The sequence below is a fragment of the Girardinichthys multiradiatus genome, chromosome 12, assembly GCF_021462225.1.
Source record: "Girardinichthys multiradiatus isolate DD_20200921_A chromosome 12, DD_fGirMul_XY1, whole genome shotgun sequence".
Taxonomy (NCBI): Eukaryota; Metazoa; Chordata; class Actinopteri; order Cyprinodontiformes; family Goodeidae; genus Girardinichthys; species Girardinichthys multiradiatus.
This window is the reverse complement of record NC_061805.1, coordinates 44,145,546-44,163,904: the sequence shown is the minus strand read 5'-3', so window position 1 is coordinate 44,163,904 and position 18,359 is coordinate 44,145,546. Positions and strand designations below refer to the sequence as shown.

The window sequence follows — 18,359 nt, the reverse complement described above, 5'->3', positions numbered from 1 at the left end:
ACAGCGGCAGAAGCGCCTGACCTGGGCTACAGAGAAGCAGCACTGGACTGTTGCTCAGTGGTCCAAAGTACTTTTTTCGGATGAAAGCAAATTCTGCATGTCATTCGGAAATCAAGGTGCCAGAGTCTGGAGGAAGACTGGGGAGAAGGAAATGCCAAAATGCCAGAAGTCTAGTGTCAAGTACCCACAGTCAGTGATGGTCTGGGGTGCCGTGTCAGCTGCTGGTGTTGGTCCACTGTGTTTTATCAAGGGCAGGGTCAATGCAGCTAGCTATCAGGAGATTTTGGAGCACTTCATGCTTCCATCTGCTGAAAAGCTTTATGGAGATGAAGATTTCATTTTTCAGCACGACCTGGCACCTGCTCACAGTGCCAAAACCACTGGTAAATGGTTTACTGACCATGGTATCACTGTGCTCAATTGGCCTGCCAACTCTCCTGACCTGAACCCCATAGAGAATCTGTGGGATATTGTGAAGAGAACGTTGAGAGACTCAAGACCCAACACTCTGGATGAGCTAAAGGCCGCTATCGAAGCATCCTGGGCCTCCATAAGACCTCAGCAGTGCCACAGGTTGATTGCCTCCATGCCACGCCGCATTGAAGCAGTCATTTCTGCCAAAGGATTCCCGACCAAGTATTGAGTGCATAACTGTACATGATTATTTGAAGGTTGACGTTTTTTGTATTAAAAACACTTTTCTTTTATTGGTCGGATGAAATATGCTAATTTTGTGAGATAGGAATTTTGGGTTTTCATGAGCTGTATGCCAAAATCAACCGTATTAAGACAATAAAAGACCTGAAATATTTCAGTTAGTGTGCAATGAATCTAAAATATATGAATGTTAAATTTTCATCATGACATTATGGAAAATAATGAACTTTATCACAAGATGCTAATATTTTGAGAAGGACCTGTAATATTCAAGGATTTTTATTGTCATACCAGCTCACATTTACATGTTAAGGTACAAAACTTGGACTCAGGTCCCAGTTAAGAAGCTTAATACTTAAGTAAAAAGAAAACTATGTACAGTACAGACCAAAAGTTTGGACACACCTTCTCATTCGAAGAGTTTTCTTTATTTTCATGACTATGAATATTGTAGCTTCAAACTGAAGGCATCAAAACTATGAACTAACACATGTGGATGAGAAGGTGTGTCCAAACTTTTGGTCTGTACTGTATAAAGAAAAAAACTTTGTTATTTTATTTTTATTCCCCTTTCAAATGTAAGAATTATGATTATTGATTAATTAATATTTATCAAGAATTATAATTTAAAATCATAATTTGAAAAAAATAAATTTCTTAACCAAAAATCATTACTTATGAATATAAATCAGAGATGTCCTCTGGTGTTGTGATTATGGGCTCAAAGCTCTTTAATAATTACAATTAGCTATTCATCATTAATAATTGATCAATTATTAACCAAAACCACAAAATGTCACTGTTTATTCAACCGCTTCACCGAAGGTGGGGGAACTTTGACCTTGTTTTGACAGATAAATCACTCTTACATGAAATAAACACAAACACTTCTCTTAATTATATATATGAAGATTTATTGAAGCCAAATAATTCTGATATACCATTATTCTGGTCCGAAAACCTTCACCTAACTAACAAGCACTATTCTACACAAAGGGGATAAAAATGACTACCTAACAATGATAATAAAAGAAAAATATATGCGCATTTAGTGTCTATGAAGATCAAACCAGTAGTTTTATGGACAAAATGTGTAATTTGGGTTAAATGTAAAGAGACGTCCTCCTGTCGTGCTGATGTCTCGATTGCAGCGATCAGCTGATAAAACAGTGGGCCACACCCCTTTAGCCTCTAGCAGCTGATTGCCCCAAATCTCAAACAAAGAGTCATAAAACTCTAAGGCGGGAACTCAGTGGAAAAACTCCAGCAATAAAACTGGAACAAAGGAATGGTCAGGCAAGGCCCAGACAGCAGTTACTTTGAATGAAAAACTTTTAAAAGTCCAACTTCTAACTCCTGGCTGATTTGGAATCAGCCGGAAAATAATGAACACGCACGATTCAGCAGCGCTTGCACAGCAAATCAAAACACAGCTCAGCATAAAACACTTCAATCAGTATTGCATGCCAACAAGTTGATACCTTGGATTAACTACTGGTGATTCTACATCACCTTTACTATTCCTCATCCTGCCCAGACCTCTAAATGCACATATCCGGTTTAATATAAAAAGAACGAAATTACTTGGTCGTTGATTTCTTCTCTCCACCGGTTGGGTCAGGTCTGAAGAAAAATGAGGGAGGGGGATCACGCGTCAGTGATCACCTCAAGGAAAAAAAACGGTAAACTTCCCATCCGTCCAAGAGGGGAAAATATGAAGAGCTGTTAGTCGACTGAATCAACAAGGAGGAAACTCATCTCCTTGGAAATAAAACCTCTGTGGGTTTTCATCTGCGCCGGGTGTCGGCGTGGTCTTCGATCGGTATATGAATCTTCTGACCTTCCTGTATCAGACAGATTTCCAGCGTTCAAGCCCTTCCAGGAATGGCCTTGTGGAACAAATGTTTGCCTGCGAGCTTTTGTCTCTCCAGATATGCACCTTCCGTTGCGTCGTCCTGTGAGACACGCGGGAAATGGCAACAAAACTTTTTTTCCCGGCGGATTTATAATCCCAGTGATGTCAGAGCTGCGATGTCTGTTGAGCTGTGCATGTTCCGCTGTGCGACCAAAATGGATGACTCCAACACAAATTATTGCACCAAAAATCAGCCTCTGATCAGCTGTTGAGTCCTCCATGAAGTCCATCTCCTGGAGGCGTCAGTTGCAGACAAGTTGTGCTGTGTTTGAAGAGAAAGACAGAACCAGTGAGCACAGGAAGAAGCCTTGACAAATTAAGTTAGCACCAGGACGAATCGTCTTGTTTGAGCTCTGGGTGCGTTTAATTGCCTTAACCATTGCCCATCACCCAGTTCCAAATCAAAAGTAAAGAGCATCCAGACATCCAAAAATCTGGGGCCAAAAAAACCCTATTCTGTTGGTCCTTTCTAACATCCTGGTTGAAAAACAAGGTATTTGTTCCAAAAGATATTAAACTGTCTTGGTGGGTGCAGACCATCCATCTTGAGAAACCAAGACGGATGTTCAGATGGTGCAGTTTGTAGTGCTTTTGTCTTGCAGCAAGAAGGTTCTGGATTAAGTTTGCATTTTCTCCCCATGCATGCATGGGTTCTCTCCGGGTACTCCGGCTTTCTCCCACCAGGCAAAAACATGACTGTCAGGTTAATTTGTCTCTCTAAATCGCCCTTAGGTATGAGTGTGTGGGTGGTGTGTGTGCATGTCTGGTTGTCTGTCCTGTGCGTCTCTTTGTTGCCCTGTGATGGACTGGATATCCAAGATTTTTCCTACCTCTCGCCCAATGACCGCTGGAGATAGGCACCAGCCCCTGACTAAGCAGGTATAGACAAAGGATGGATGTTTTATGGAAGTGCCTGCAGCAAAAAAGTTGTTTGGAATCAGCACTATATAAATACACTGAATTGAACTGAAATATTCCGTGTGAAACTCAAAACCACGTCAAAGGTACCGCAACACAATCACTTATCATATTGTTCTTTATAGATTTGACCTACATGCAGAATGACACTCAGGAGGCAGGAGAAATGTTTAACAAGTTTATCTGACAGGATATGTGAATTGAACTGGAACCGGAACTGGAGGCACAGCACTGCACGGGAAAGGAGGACAGGTAAGTTCTCTGAAGATCAATGGAGTACTGGGAATTAAATGAGGCTTGAGCTTACTGTCTTTAATGAGAAGGGGGTGGTGTGGAGGAATGATACAAAGCCTGGGAGGACTGAACAGACGCTGCTGCGGCACTGGTGAATGGTCCAGGATGACGGTGAATACTTTCTGCGGAGGCTTTGGTGAGTATAGACAATGGATATCCGTATTAATAAATTGGAGATGAATTTACCTGGTGAGTCTTTGGTTATTAGTTGGTGGAGGGTGAGCAGGGTTCGTTTTTCTGGATTAATTGGTACTGAGCTGTCAGTTGGAGATTGAACCAAACTTGGATTCTTCTGAGGTTTGAATACTTAGGATGACGCGGGATCCAACGCTGAGGACTTTGAGCCAGAGCTGAAGGTTGCAAGAGCATGAAACCAGGACTTGAGGATTCCTAAGGAAGGAGCAGAAAAAAGGTAAGAGACTTTGAGCTTAAACTTTGGACTGTGAATACAAGGCTTGGCCATTGGAAGTCACCACAGTGGTTAACACTCAGGCACTGGAGTGCTGACAGCTCCAGGTTCTTATACTCCAGCAGGTGATGGAAATGTGGCACACCTGTTACCCTCCACACCAGGGGATCTTGGCGGCATCTAGTGGTGAGTAAGTATTTGCAGCAGGTAAAAACAATACATGAACTCCCAGGCTCCGACATCACTAACAATTTTTCCCTGTAAGGAAATAGATTTGCAGCCTGCCCAAACATAAGAATGATTCAATATAAACACCGAAACCTAATAAAATACATACACTACAACTGCAAATGAAGAAAAACAAAACATTGAACACATCTATTCTAAGGCACACACATTGTAATGGCTAAATGTTTTGGGAGTAACAGTGTTTCATGTGCCTCATCTATTATAAGAAGAGTTGAATAGGTCTACAAAGTTGCATGCTGAGTATCTGATGATATACCAAATATTTATGTTATGTTTTACTCGCTTTATCTCTTTTGGCTTTTAATACTTTAATCCATCATGCTGGACAATACAGAAATCATCTCTAAATCTTACCTGGGTTTTTTGAAAGAGTTGCTCTATAGGGATGGTTTGATCTTGCTCTTTATTCATTGCAGAGTTTTTAAGCTAAATAGAAATTAAACACAGAAGATTCATCATAAAAGCTAAAATTAAAAAAAGATTTGCATCAGTTTTCCTCGGTTTTGTACTTTCTGCAGAATTTCAGTCTTTACTTGATAATTTTACCGGATAAAAATGATGGTTAGCATATTTGCCTTGCTTCAGATGCAGTTTCATTCACATCCACCTGCTGTTCTGCACAGGTGACAACAACACTCTCTAGTACATTCATCAGAAAGATCAGTGCAGGACCTCATGTTGAAGTTCTTGGTGATCTTTTAAGCTGTTTTTTCAGGTAAAAAATTCTGCAGCAACTGTATAGATGCAAAATGAGGATTGCTGCAAACCTTTATTTAGGAGTTAACCATTGCTAACACAAGTAGACAAATATTCACCACGTAAAGTTGCAAAACATAACATTTATGCAAATCATTTGGCCATAAATCTACATGTTGATGGAATGTTTATGAATTACAAAAACAAGAAGAATAGTTTTATGATCGATAGATTAAAAGACTTCAATATATCTTCAAATGGGAGATTTCAAGTTCCATCAGAGAAGCATAAATATTGATGTTCTTGCCTTTAGCAATGAGTTAATGCAGACAAAAGCCCAAAGTGGTGCTGGATCAGCATTCTGGAAATCAAATTATAGGTGGTAATATTAACAGATCAGTCTAACAAAAGAAACTGAAACATATTTTTGTCTAGATGAACTTATTAATTTTATTTTCCACAGTAATATTCAGAAGACCTGTGGAATTCTCTTCACGTACAAGCATAAAATTTAAAATTACAGTTTGTCTAACTCCACTAAGATGTAATTTAAAGAATGGACGATTCCTATAGTGACAGTTCTGATAAAAGTACTGTGAAGAAAGAAGAAATTCAATGAAACTCTGACATTTTTTTAAACTTTTCTAATTTTTTCCTAGAAATGTTTTTTAACGCTGGTTTTGTTGCATATATTGTGTTTTGTGCCAATATTTAAACTTGCATTCCAACTTTCAGAAGTGGAATGGTCTGACAACAATCTTGTGAATTAAGGTGCCAGAGCCATATCTTCTATGCTTAAGGAAAATGGCTGCCTGCTGAGGCTGCATCTGTCAGGAAAGCATTTCATAGAGCCGCCCGCTGACTATCTCGGCTCCGCACTTATCACCAACTCCACACTGCAACACCTCAACCTAGGCTACAACACTCTAGGAGAGCATGAGGCAATTAGTGTGAGGCAGAGAGAGTGAGGCTATTAGTATTCCATGGTAAGTGTCTTGTATTTTATTTCAGGTCGTAGCCTTTCAAAGAATGAAACATTAGCCATGACTCATTTTTTTATTATAAGCTGATATTAAAGATTTTGACCCTGATACTGTTTTTCACAAGTTTTCCATTAATATCACTAGATGAGTGAACTTTAGCACCAATAAATTAATTATTAATTAATTACATATAATAAGTTATATGTTGCATCAGCAAATGAGAAAAAAAGTACAATGTAAATAAGTCCCCTAATGTTAGTTTCTCTTCTATTTTGATGATGGCAATGTTTAACCTTCAAAAATCTCACCTTTTCTCTTAAAGCAGGGCTACTGTTGATCTCTTGCAGTTTACACGTCTTCTCCTACGCCTGTTCTTGTGTAATGTCAGGAAAACAGAGTATCGACAACTTTCTCGTTCAAATCCACACTTTTAGTTGCTGCTCTGATACTCTTATCTAAATGGAATGTAGCAGCACTGGACCTTACAATTCCTCTGGGTTTGGCATTTCAGCAACAGAGCATTCTCTCAATCACTTCCAAACTTCAGATATCCATGGAAATTTTCAATCCTGAATCATGTTTGTTCATCTATGCTATTATTTAGCCCAATAAAGTACATTAAATTGTTCTTCGTTTAATCTTTCTGGCATATTCATCCCATTTAACATAGTATAAATCTATATGACACAGTACAGATTTTACAAGAACGTTATTTCTTACCTTACACTAACCACCCAAATAATAGCTGTAGACTTTAAATAAAGCTGGAACTATATATATATATATATATATATATGCTGTATAAAAACACACATAAGGTAAGGTAAGTTTATTTATATAGCTCGTTTCAGTAATGAGACACTCAAAGCGCTGTACATACAATTACAATACAATCACAAAGAAAATAAACACAGATACAGACACAGAAAAACAAATTAAATGATTCTACAATCCTTCTAAAAAAATCTAAAAACCTATGAATCCTTCTGAGAAATCTAAAAAGTCATTTGCATCCATTTAAATTTAACTAAGCAATCACTGAGTACTAACTAAGGAAGCTGAGTCACTGGTGTAAAAACAGCTTTTGTTCAAATTTTTAAGAGACTAGTATTATTTTCCTTTCACTGGTAAATCTAAAAATCTATGAAAAGGAGAAGAATTGTGTCACGATGTGGTTTTGGATTGGACCAAAGTGCAGACAGGAGCTCGGCAGGATCATCTTTGTAATTCAAAAATTTATTTATAAGGCCAAAAAACACAGCAAAAACACTGCAGGAAGCGAACCAGAGCCTAGATACAAAGCTTACAAAAAATCACTGCAGGTTTCTCAAGGCAAGGCGTGGCAAAACATCCCAAGGCAAGGTAATGCAAAAAAACAAAGCATAATCATGGGCGAGAACGAGGTGTGACGAACACAAGGAACCAGCTCTGAACAAAGACACAAAACCAACTTATATACTGTGAGATAACAAAGGCAGATAATCAACGGAACAGGTGTGACAAGGAGGCAGGGAAGCAGAAGGAACATGTGAAAACAAATAATAAAGGCTGAGGAAGGGCAAAGTAAATAATAAACAATAAACAGAAACACAGACCAAGCAAACCTATAGACAAAGATAAATAATCAAATGGGGAATAAGAAAACTAGAATAATCATGACTAAAGTAAACAGAGAAACTAGAGGGAACATAGGAACAACAATAACAACCTGAGAACAAACAAAGAACCCATAAAGAAAACCTGAATACAAAAGTAAACAAACCTAACCACACTGACTGAATTAACTGGAAAGGAAACAGAAAATAAACTAGTAAACAAGAAGAGTGCAAAGGAACAAATAATAAAACACAATTAAACATAAAGATAGTAAAGAGAAATAAAACTAGAGAATCCAGGGAAGACCAAGAACTATAATAATTACAATAATAATAATAAACCATGTCAAGTAATAAGAAAACAACCATAAAAGAACTTAAGAAGAAAACATTAGGAGGCGAAAGAGGGAGAAAAGAAAACATGATACAAAAACTGAAATAGAAACATCTAAGCAAAAGTTAAACAAACACAAAGCCACAAACAGAGTCCAAAAATGTCACTCTATGACAAAATGAAGAAATGAAATCCACATTTAGGTGAAAATAAGGAGCATGGGAAAGCAACACATAAGCAAAGATTTTGCAGGGGCATGGTGGACTCGTGAGGGTGCCAATAATTAAGTATGCTCATGTGCGCAAAGAATTAGACTGTCAACACTGACGAAGGTGCCATTGTCCTTGAAGAAGAGATGGAAGTTTTATCAAACGGCCATACAGTTCAGTTCACAGATGAGGGGGGTTGCTTGGGCACAGCGTCGTATTTACTGAACATCCAGGAGAAATGTTTTGAGAAGAAGCCTGTGAAGGCTTCTTATCCATAACCTTGTTTTGTTTTCTCACTGTTTGAAACTTCATCTGGTGAACCTTTCCTTTTTTAAGTCAGGTACGATGATAAAAAATATTTTTTTTTCAACTTCAAGAGTTTTTTTAGTTTAGTTATTTTTTAACATTTTTGGGTATCCTTCAACAATCATCTCTTGCTGGAATTTTGGCCTATACCTCCTGTCAGAACTGCCGTTCTTTTCAACTCGCATATTTTGTATGAGACTGAGATCTCAGATTTCTGATGGCCATTCAAAATAAAATGACTTTGTATCCCTAAGCCACTTTGTAAATAATTTGGTGGTATGGTTATGGTCATTGTCCATTTGAAAGAACCTTAGGCACCCGAGCTTCAACTTTCTGGGGGATGTTATGAAATGTTGCTTTAATATTTCCACATAATGTTCTTTCCTCCTGATATGATTTTCAGGCTTGCAGCTTCCTCCAAATATAACAATGTTTTTTTGGCCAAATTCTTCAACTATAGCTTTTTCAGACCACAGAATATGTCTCCAAAAATTATAGTTTTTGGCCCTAAGTGCATTTACAAAACTCCAGTATTGAGAAGCTTACAAAGCCCTGGCAGCATCATATGAGGTTTTCTCATATTGAACAAATGCAAAGCAATCTTAGTGTAGTCAAACCAGCGTCTTTGAAGAAAGTAATTTCTCATTACGGTTAATTTGCCAAATAAAAATATGTTTTAATCCTAACTCACAATAAAAAATAAAAAGCAGGTTACAGTAATCTGGTGTAGGTAAATATCTGGTTTCAACTGTATCGTACATAATTTTGTTGGCTGGTCGGTTAGTATAAACACCCACTCTCCCCAATTTCCTTTAAAATCTTTTGAACAAAACTCAGTGTCCAAACTTTTCTTAGAACTTGGGCCAGCAAAGCTGCAGACAAAGTAGGATCCAAAGCATCACAGATCCTCCACCACAATAAACGGTGTGCATAAGATGCTTTCCCACATATTCATCCTTTGTCTTACACCAAGTTGCCTTTTGTCACTCAAAAGTGAGTTCTCAATCTCAACTGAACAAAGCACACAGTTCAAGTTAAGTCTCAGTACGGTTCAACAAACTCCACACGTTTATGTTTGTGATTTGAGGACAGAAATCTTTCTCACTTTTTTTACCAAATGGTAGAAGACAGGAATCTGTTTTTTGTTTTTTTTTGCAAAAACAAAACTGGCTTTTCAAGCTCAGTTAATATTTATTTCAGAGTTCAGCCCAGACAAAAAAGACAGTAGAGTTTTTTATAGCTTTGTACATTTTTAATTTTGGGTGTTTTCTGATGGGGGTTTTTTTGAGTAGAGGGTGTTTTATCTCCAACAAGTCAAAATGCTGACCATAATCCCAGTGCTCCAATGTTATGATTCTGGCACGTCTGCTCTACCCTGTCTCCCTGGCTGCAATCAGCAGATTAGATGCACCTGGTGGCTGCTGCTGTGCAGTGCAATCTGTGGAATGCCAAGCACCTGTGTCTTCCCTGATATATACTGACTCTGACAAGCAGATGGTGCCAGATTTTTGAAAGCCCTTGTGTGAGCAGATATCCAGTGTTCCTTCCTGTCTGATCTTTGTTCTTGACCTTGCCTTGCCTTTTGGATTTATGCCTCTGCCTGCTCCCTGTTGGACTATTTGGATTTTGGTTGTCGACCTTGTTTCCTGCATCTGGTTTATGCCTCTGCCTGCCCCTTGCCTGATGCCTCTTGTTCCGATCGTTGACCCTGTTTCTGTCCTTGGACTATTGAGCCAGCTTAGCCCTCGGATTATTCAGCCTGGAGTCACTTCTTACCTGTGCTGTGGAGATCACCGCCTGCCGCCCACTGAAGTTTCCCCTTGTCGAAGAAGGATCTCGGGTTGGACCAAAGTGCAGACAAGAGCTCGGTAGCCGCATCATAGTTACTTCCTTGTTTATTCATAAAAGTCCAAAAACGTAACAAAAGCACTGCAGGAATAAAACAAAGACAAGATCAAAAACTTGCGCTAATCTGCAGGTACTCATGGCAAAGCATAGCATAGTCAAAACGAAGCATAGGTATCCAAGGCATAGCATAGTCCAAAGCGTAGCATAAACAAAGCATAGACAGGGGTAAAGGGGTAGTGACAGACACAAGGAATACAAAGAACACAGAAGGAACCAGCGACGAACAAAGACACCAAACCAACTAATATACTGGAGAACAGAGAGGGCAACAGAAGGCAGGTAATCAAAGAAACTGAGAACAGGTGTGACAAGGAGGCAGGGAAGCAGAAGGAACAGGGTTTAACAAATACCAATCCATAACTATACACAGAGATACTAAATAAGAATCCAAGGGTGAAATAATAATAATAAAATAATAATAATACTAATAATACCACAAAAAGTAATACGAAAGCAACCACAAAGTAAAGTCCAAATGTCACTCCATGACATGACCCCCCCCCCTCAAGGACAGATTCCAGATGACCACTTGGAGACTAAAACAAAAGTGCAAAACAACCCGACCAGGGCGGGCGGAGGGGGCCCCGGAAGGAGGGCCAGAGTCCAAAACAAAAATAACTCCCAATAAACAAAAAAACAACAAAACCAAAGTCCATAATCTCCAGGACGAAAACAAAAATCCAGGAGGCCGATGATCAGGGGGCCTGCGACGATGAAGCCAATGGCGTAGTAGCCAGCGAAATGGTCGATGGTCTGGAGACCTGCAGCAACGGAGATGCAGGCGTCCAGGAGGCCGGCGGAGACGCCAGCGATGAAGGAGCTGATGATCCGGAGGTCGGCAGTGACGAAGTAGCCAGCGAAGTGGTCGATGGTCTGGAGACCTGCAGCGATGGAGATGCAGGTGTTTAGGAGGTCGGCTGCGATGCCAGCGATGAAGGAGCCGATGTTTTAGAGATCTGCGGCGAGGATGCAGGCGCCTCGGAGGTCTGCGGCGAGGATGCAGGTGCCTCGGAGGTCTGCGGCGAGGATGCAGGCTGCCTGGAGGCCGGCAGCGGAGATGCCAGGCAAACCCACGAAGCGAGGAGTCAGGCAGTCTACGACGTGGCGAGATCCTCAGAGACTTGAACCTGGCATCCGGCATGGACCTAGGCAGAAACCCTGAAGACATGGCCCTGGCGTACGGCGTGGTCCCAGGCTTAGAGTCGAGCTGCGGTGCGTCGGGCAAAGTGTCAGGCTCTGGTGTGTCGGGCAAAGTGTCAGGCTCTGGTGTGTCGGGCAAAGTGTCAGGCTCTGGTGTGTCGGGCAAAGTGTCAGGCTCTGGTGTGTCGGGCAAAGTGTCAGGCTCTGGTGTGTCGGGCAAAGTGTCAGGCTCTGGTGTGTCGGGCAAAGTGTCAGGCTCTGGTGTGTCGGGCAAAGTGTCAGGCTCTGGTGTGTCAGGCAAAGTCAAAAAGTCAGTCCGTATCTCCAGTAACACCCCCCAGAGGAAACTGAGCAGGTACTCAGGACCAGGTCACGGAGACAGCCCATCCATGGGCTCCACCGAAGCATGGTGTGGAAGTGGAGGCAGCCCGCCCACAGGCTCCTCCGTGTCGTGACGAGGCTCTGTAGATCCGGCGACGGCCGGCTGAGGCTCTGTAGACCCGGCGGCGGCCGGCTGAGGCTCTGTAGACCCGGCGGCGGCCGGCTGAGGCTCTGTAGACCCGGCGGCGGCCGGCTGAGGCTCTGGCGGCTTGGCTGCATGCTGTGAGTCCAGCGGCTTGGCTGCATGCTGTGAGTCCAGCGGCTTGGCTGCATGCTGTGAGTCCAGCGGCTTGGCTGCATGCTGTGAGTCCAGCGGCTTGGCTGCATGCTGTGAGTCCAGCGGCTTGGCTGCCTTAACGGCCACGGGAAGAGGGTCGAAGGGACCTCCAGCGGAGAGTGGAGCTGGAGCGTCTAGCCATCCCTCTGCAAGAAACTCATCTAGTAAAATGGTGTGCACCTCAGCCAGATCCTGAGGATTGCTAGTCAGGTGAGGAACACACTCTAGGCAACATGACTTCATAAGTTCTTTCTTAATCTCCTGCAACCAGGCCTGAACCCATGGCGGAGCAGGAGGCCGCAACGACGACCGGAGAACAGCAGAGGGCATGACGAGCTCAGGCACTGCTGCTGCTGCTGCGGGCGTGACGAGCTCAGCTGCTGCTGCAGCTGTGGAATGCTTGCGGCGCCGGCGACATCTCCGACGAGACGGGGCAGGTTCCGAACTGGGAGAGTGCGCTGCAGGCAACTCTGGCTCCGAGAACGAGGAGGAAAAGCAGACTGGAGCCAGTGACTTATTCCGGGGATGAGGAGAGGGTCTGTGGCGCAGCGAACCGGTACCCGGAAGAGGCCTAGCCAGTCTTGTGCCCCAAAACGAAGACCGCTGCTCCCTCTCCTCCTGAGCCTGACGTGCGCTCTTCTCCGCGGCACGTCGGAAATACTCAAACAAAGTAATCACCTCATTGTCTGCTTGGTCCTTTTGGCTGGTTTCTAATGTCGAAGAAGGATCTCGGGTTGGACCAAAGTGCAGACAAGAGCTCGGTAGCCGCATCATAGTTACTTCCTTGTTTATTCATAAAAGTCCAAAAACGTAACAAAAGCACCGCAGGAATAAAACAAAGACAAGATCAAAAACTTGCGCTAATCTGCAGGTACTCATGGCAAAGCATAGCATAGTCAAAACGAAGCATAGGTATCCAAGGCATAGCATAGTCCAAAGCGTAGCATAAACAAAGCATAGACAGGGGTAGTGACAGACACAAGGAATACAAAGAACACAGAAGGAACCAGCGACGAACAAAGACACCAAACCAACTAATATACTGGAGAACAGAGAGGGCAACAGAAGGCAGGTAATCAAAGAAACTGAGAACAGGTGCGACAAGGAGGCAGGGAAGCAGAAGGAACAGGTGTAACAAATACCAATCCATAACTAAACACAGAGATACTAAATAAGAATCCAAGGGTGAAATAATAATAATACTAATAATACCACAAAATGTAATAAGAAAGCAACCACAAAGTAAAGTCCAAATGTCACTCCATGACACCCCTCTGGGTTTCAAGTTCCACTCAAGACAAAAGCAGGTTAGTGACTTTTCTGATCTCTGCAAAATCTAGAGAGACTACAAGTCACTAATCCCTCTTTATGCCTCAGTGATTCCTGGAAGCTGTGAGGACTGTGTGACGTTTTCCTCCTGTGGCTGAATAAACCTTTTAAACTTTCAGTACTGTGTCTGGCTGAATCTTGGGTCCGCCTTTTTCTGATTCATAGCATCCAAATCTACAGTTGAAGTGTTTCTCTAAGCTGCCAAACAATACCCTAAGTATCTTTCATTTGCTTCAACCTTAAGGATCTTTAACCAGCTTAAACTCTAGGATGCTGCTATTTGTGGCCATTTTGTTGAAAAATCATAATAATCTTATTATTCAAAAAATATCTTGACTGATCTAATACTGAAAAAGAAGTATGTATTTGTTTGGCTTTTACTACAGTCAATTCTTGACACTTTGTATAATCTCACCTTAAATCAAAATTTTCTTTTTAACTTAATTCTTGCAAAACGTTTCTGATGATTTCCTGTCACTTTTAATGTTTGTAAGTTAATTAAGAGCCTCATATCTTATACTTTGCATTATCTTCAGACATCTGTTGAAAACCTCCAGATACATCTCCACAATTTTTCATGCAGCCTGATTGAATAATACCTGCAAACACAGTCGAGCCCTATGAGTTGAACAATTACTGTGCAAAGTGCAGAGATGACACTATGAAAGCAGAGCTCTGGCATCATTAGATTTCTGGAAAAAGCCATTCCCATAAAAGAATTTGCAATAATAGTGGAGCTTCATCCCTGTTCATTGACATCAGCAAGCTGTGGCACTGAAAGGTCAGGAACATTGCACCTTCATTAAAACCTCTTCCAATTATCATGTGGATGAGTTTGTGATTGGCCACTTTTGCAAGAATGGCAGAGCAGGAGACAAAGCATCCAATAAAGGTAATTGGAAATGAGACTGGGGGAACGGGGATGCCTCCATGTTTTATTGCCATATGTGCACGTGTGATTTATCTCCATATATTCCACATTTTCTGCTGCTGAAATATCAAAGGGACATTCTCTGGAGTCTGGTGAGGCTCTTCTATAAACAGACCAAAAGAACAGATTGAAAAGATTGACCTTTATGTTATGATTTCAACCTTTTTTAAATATATACATAATGTGCTGTCTCAAGTGTCACAAACATGTTCATTTACTTATGTTGATGAGGAGATGATGAGAATATATTTTTTTCTTTTTCTCTTTAAAAAAAAAAGAAGTATGAGAGAAGTTGTGACACACACTGTGCAGAAGTAATTTTTGACTTGGCATTGACCAGCATGATGTTCTCATGGTGTGACAACCTTAGATAACATATACCACTGTTTTATTGCTTTAAAAGCATTTATTTAAAATAGAAAAAGAATACATAGTCATATACTGCTGCTAAAATAATCAAAAATAAATATGCTTCATTTAGAATAATATGCCTTTTGTTGTTTTGATCTTTATAGATTAATACAAGTATAACAACCTGATATTAGCTGGTTATTTATTCAGGTCTGCTGAGGTAGTCATCTGCAGTCAGTTGCTTAATGAACATGTATGTAGCTTACAAACTGCAGTCTTAAATCAGCGTTATCTAAACAAGAGTGATGGGTAGCTAACTTTCACTTATAGAAATCTGCAGCACCTTCTTTGGTATGGGCCTTTAACTGTTGAAATGGTATAGAAAATTATAACGCCTTGAAATGGCATCCTTTGAATACATTGGTGTACCTAGATGCTGGTATATGGCCCATGACTACTTTTGGCTTTATCTTTTATCATAAACATACACACACACAAAAAAAGAATCAAAGCTGCTTTTTCTGACAAATAGGAGAACAGGCAAAATGCATACAGAAAAAGAATTTGAATGACCTATTCCTTGTTTTTGCTATTTTTATTTGTTTTATTATTTTTTCTCTCCTGTCCTTAGGGCAAACCCTGGGAAATGCTGAGGAGTAACAAGTGGAATGCAGAACACTGTCATCCTTGCCACCCAAGACAAAAGTAATGATTGAAAGACTCCAGCTCTAATTGAACTCATGAAGTTAGGATTTATATGGTGATTCTTCCAGTGAGGATGAGAAAACCCTATAGCTTGGAGACTTGACAAACCATCATCCTAGAAATGGAGTTAAAATAACTATGTAGTAGTCCCAGTCTGCCTGCCATCACTGTAGTGGATGACTGCTTGTGACAGTTCTGAGCACCACTGTTATGATATATTATGATGCTAACAGGAGTCAGCACTAGCATTTCTCCAAATGACTACATCACCATAATATTTTATTTTAGCCAGTCTTGCATTAATTATGCAAGTTTCACTTATTTCCACATAATCAGTGTGTTTTACCCATTAAGGTTCAACTGATAGCTACAGTTAAGTAGTTGTCAAAACATATTTCTGAAGACACTTTGTCATACCGATCAAACTCTACAAATCAACTCAACCATTTGTTTGTTGAAAGAACATCAAAACAAGTGATTCATAGACATCTAGGCTAGACTGGGAAATGTTTTTCTGTCTAGAATTTTTTTCACCATCTAATAACATCTAGATGTAAACTGGAAGTCTAAATGTAGAACTGTTCTAGCACAGATGGGGAAGTGCAACAAAAAAGCCACAGCCTTGGCAAAAACTGTGAATCCACTTCCCTCAGTTTTGATTGTTCTTATTGTTTTAAATACCTGCGGAGGAAAATGTTTGCAGCAAAGAGAATATATTTGCTGGCTGAGGAAAAATACTTTTCGCCCTCACTATGAAAAAACTCTGCCACAGAGTGCATTTATGTTTCTTGAGCAAAAGTCCTTTTTGTGTGTCCCCAATAAGTGGCACCACTACCAAGGCTGTTTTACAAAAAAGGGTATTAAAATTGCTTTGCTGTCCTAATAAACAGTGAAAAGGCTGCTTGGAATTTCTTTATGTTTCATACTTTCAAGGTTTTTTGTTTTTTTGTTTTAAAATATGATCATACGTCTTTAGATGTGGGAGTGAAATATTATTATTACAATTACAGCAACTGGTAATAAAAAGAACATTTCCATTTTGATCAGCTTCTTTTTCCTGTTTTGTCAACAAAGCCCTGTTTTTAGAACAGATGTGGTTTCCTTTTTTTCTACCTAATGACCTAGAGAGTCAAGTGGAATCTCATCAGTAAACCTCCCTGAGAGTTTTCATTAGTTTATTCCTCTGCATTTGTATACAGTACATTTTGACAAGTGTACAAATACAGTTTGTACATCTACATTCATTTTCTTCTTCGAATGTTGGAAAAATTTAAACATATTAACAAAAACTGTTACGTCTTTTTTAAACTTTAAGAAAAAATGGGTGGAAAAAATTTTATCTTTCTCTGGGGGATATAAAAGTCCAGTGTACATCTTAAATGTAATATGTTTTCAGTATTTACTCAGATCAACACATATTTTCTTGTAGTTTAAAGGCTCAACATGTGTTTTTTGACCTTTTTGTCTTAGCTAATTAAAGATTTACCTCCCTTCAGCAGAGTCTTGATTTTTCTGTGCGGGTTTTAGGAAAATGTTACTCTAAGAATAGAACTGTCTTTTAATGACTTTGGCAGAGAAGGAGCTATCACCTTAGAAAGAAAACAATGCTCTGGAGAAGCTGAATGTTAGGTTTGAGACTTGCGGATTGGTTATCAGATTAGGTAACAGAGGTTAAAAAGGAGATTGTGAAATTAAGTTTAAATTGCTCTGAAAGACAAGTTGCAGGTTTAACACAAACATAAGTGTTTAAAACTAATTTCTTGTTTGTTTTTGCTTTTTTAATAAAACCAAGTTTTCTTTGCAAATTCCTATATAGTTGCTACTTGACTAAATAATATAAATCAAAAGACAACACTATATGATTACCTCCATCACACTGCAACACCTTTTTCTGTTATCTGTATTTTTGTCATGCCACAGTAACAACTGAATACCCCCTGAGGGAGCCATCCACCTCGCCATGGGCCTCAAAGTAAACAAGGCAATCAAACTCCTGAATGTAAGCTGTTGAAAAGAGATTGGTTCTGGCTTCACAAGCAATGGGGGGTAGCAGTGGATAAAATGGGATAAATAAAGGGATCACTGTACTTTACTTTTTATGTCAGCACCACTGCTGTCATGGCCATGGAGGGAGAAAAAAAAAGTTAGTTTAAAGCATGAGGATGTGTGATTGATTATGTTTATGTTCCTGTGTTGAGGATCTTTTCTAATATGTGACAGCTTATTCTACACAGATTCAAATGAAATTACACTTCAGTTTTAAATGAATGAACTTAGTTTGAAAAGCAAAACAAGAGCAAGAATGAAAGACAAATATTACGGACAGAAAAATAACACGATCTGAACCAAACTTATGGCAAAATTACTAAAAATGCTGTAGTTTGTTAACAAGCAAAGTAAGTTTTGGGGGGAGTGGTTTGATCAGTTGTAAAAGTAAAGAAAGTAGTTCAGCTCATCACTGTAGTAGAGATAGGAACTCCTGCTCTGTTTAGACAACCGGTTGTTGTGGCTCAGCTCACTTAAAAGAGCCGGTTCTTTCGGCTCCAGAACTTCAAATTAATTTATTGCCTACAATAACGTAGATAAACTAGCAAAATTAATTATTAATTTCAAATTCATTGATACCAAGACACCAGGAAACAGAGAGGCTCTTTTCAGAGTGAATGAAATCTGTTAAAAACCATGCAACCACCAGTTTACATTACTACAAATATATTAACATTGAACAGGCACCATTAATGGTAAAAGCAGCCTCGCTTATGGTTTTGCAGC

General features: G+C 40.1%; 1 long non-coding RNA gene across 1 annotated transcript; it reads right to left on the bottom strand.

The window, feature by feature from the left end:
- Positions 1-2,502: 2,502 nt before the first annotated feature.
- LOC124877209 lies at positions 2,503-6,536 on the bottom strand. The gene is made up of 3 exons (XR_007040467.1): positions 6,430-6,536; positions 3,971-4,174; positions 2,503-2,834 (listed from the first exon to the last, which is right to left on the bottom strand). It is a non-coding gene; the product is annotated as an uncharacterized LOC124877209 (long non-coding RNA).
- Positions 6,537-18,359: the final 11,823 nt, after the last annotated feature.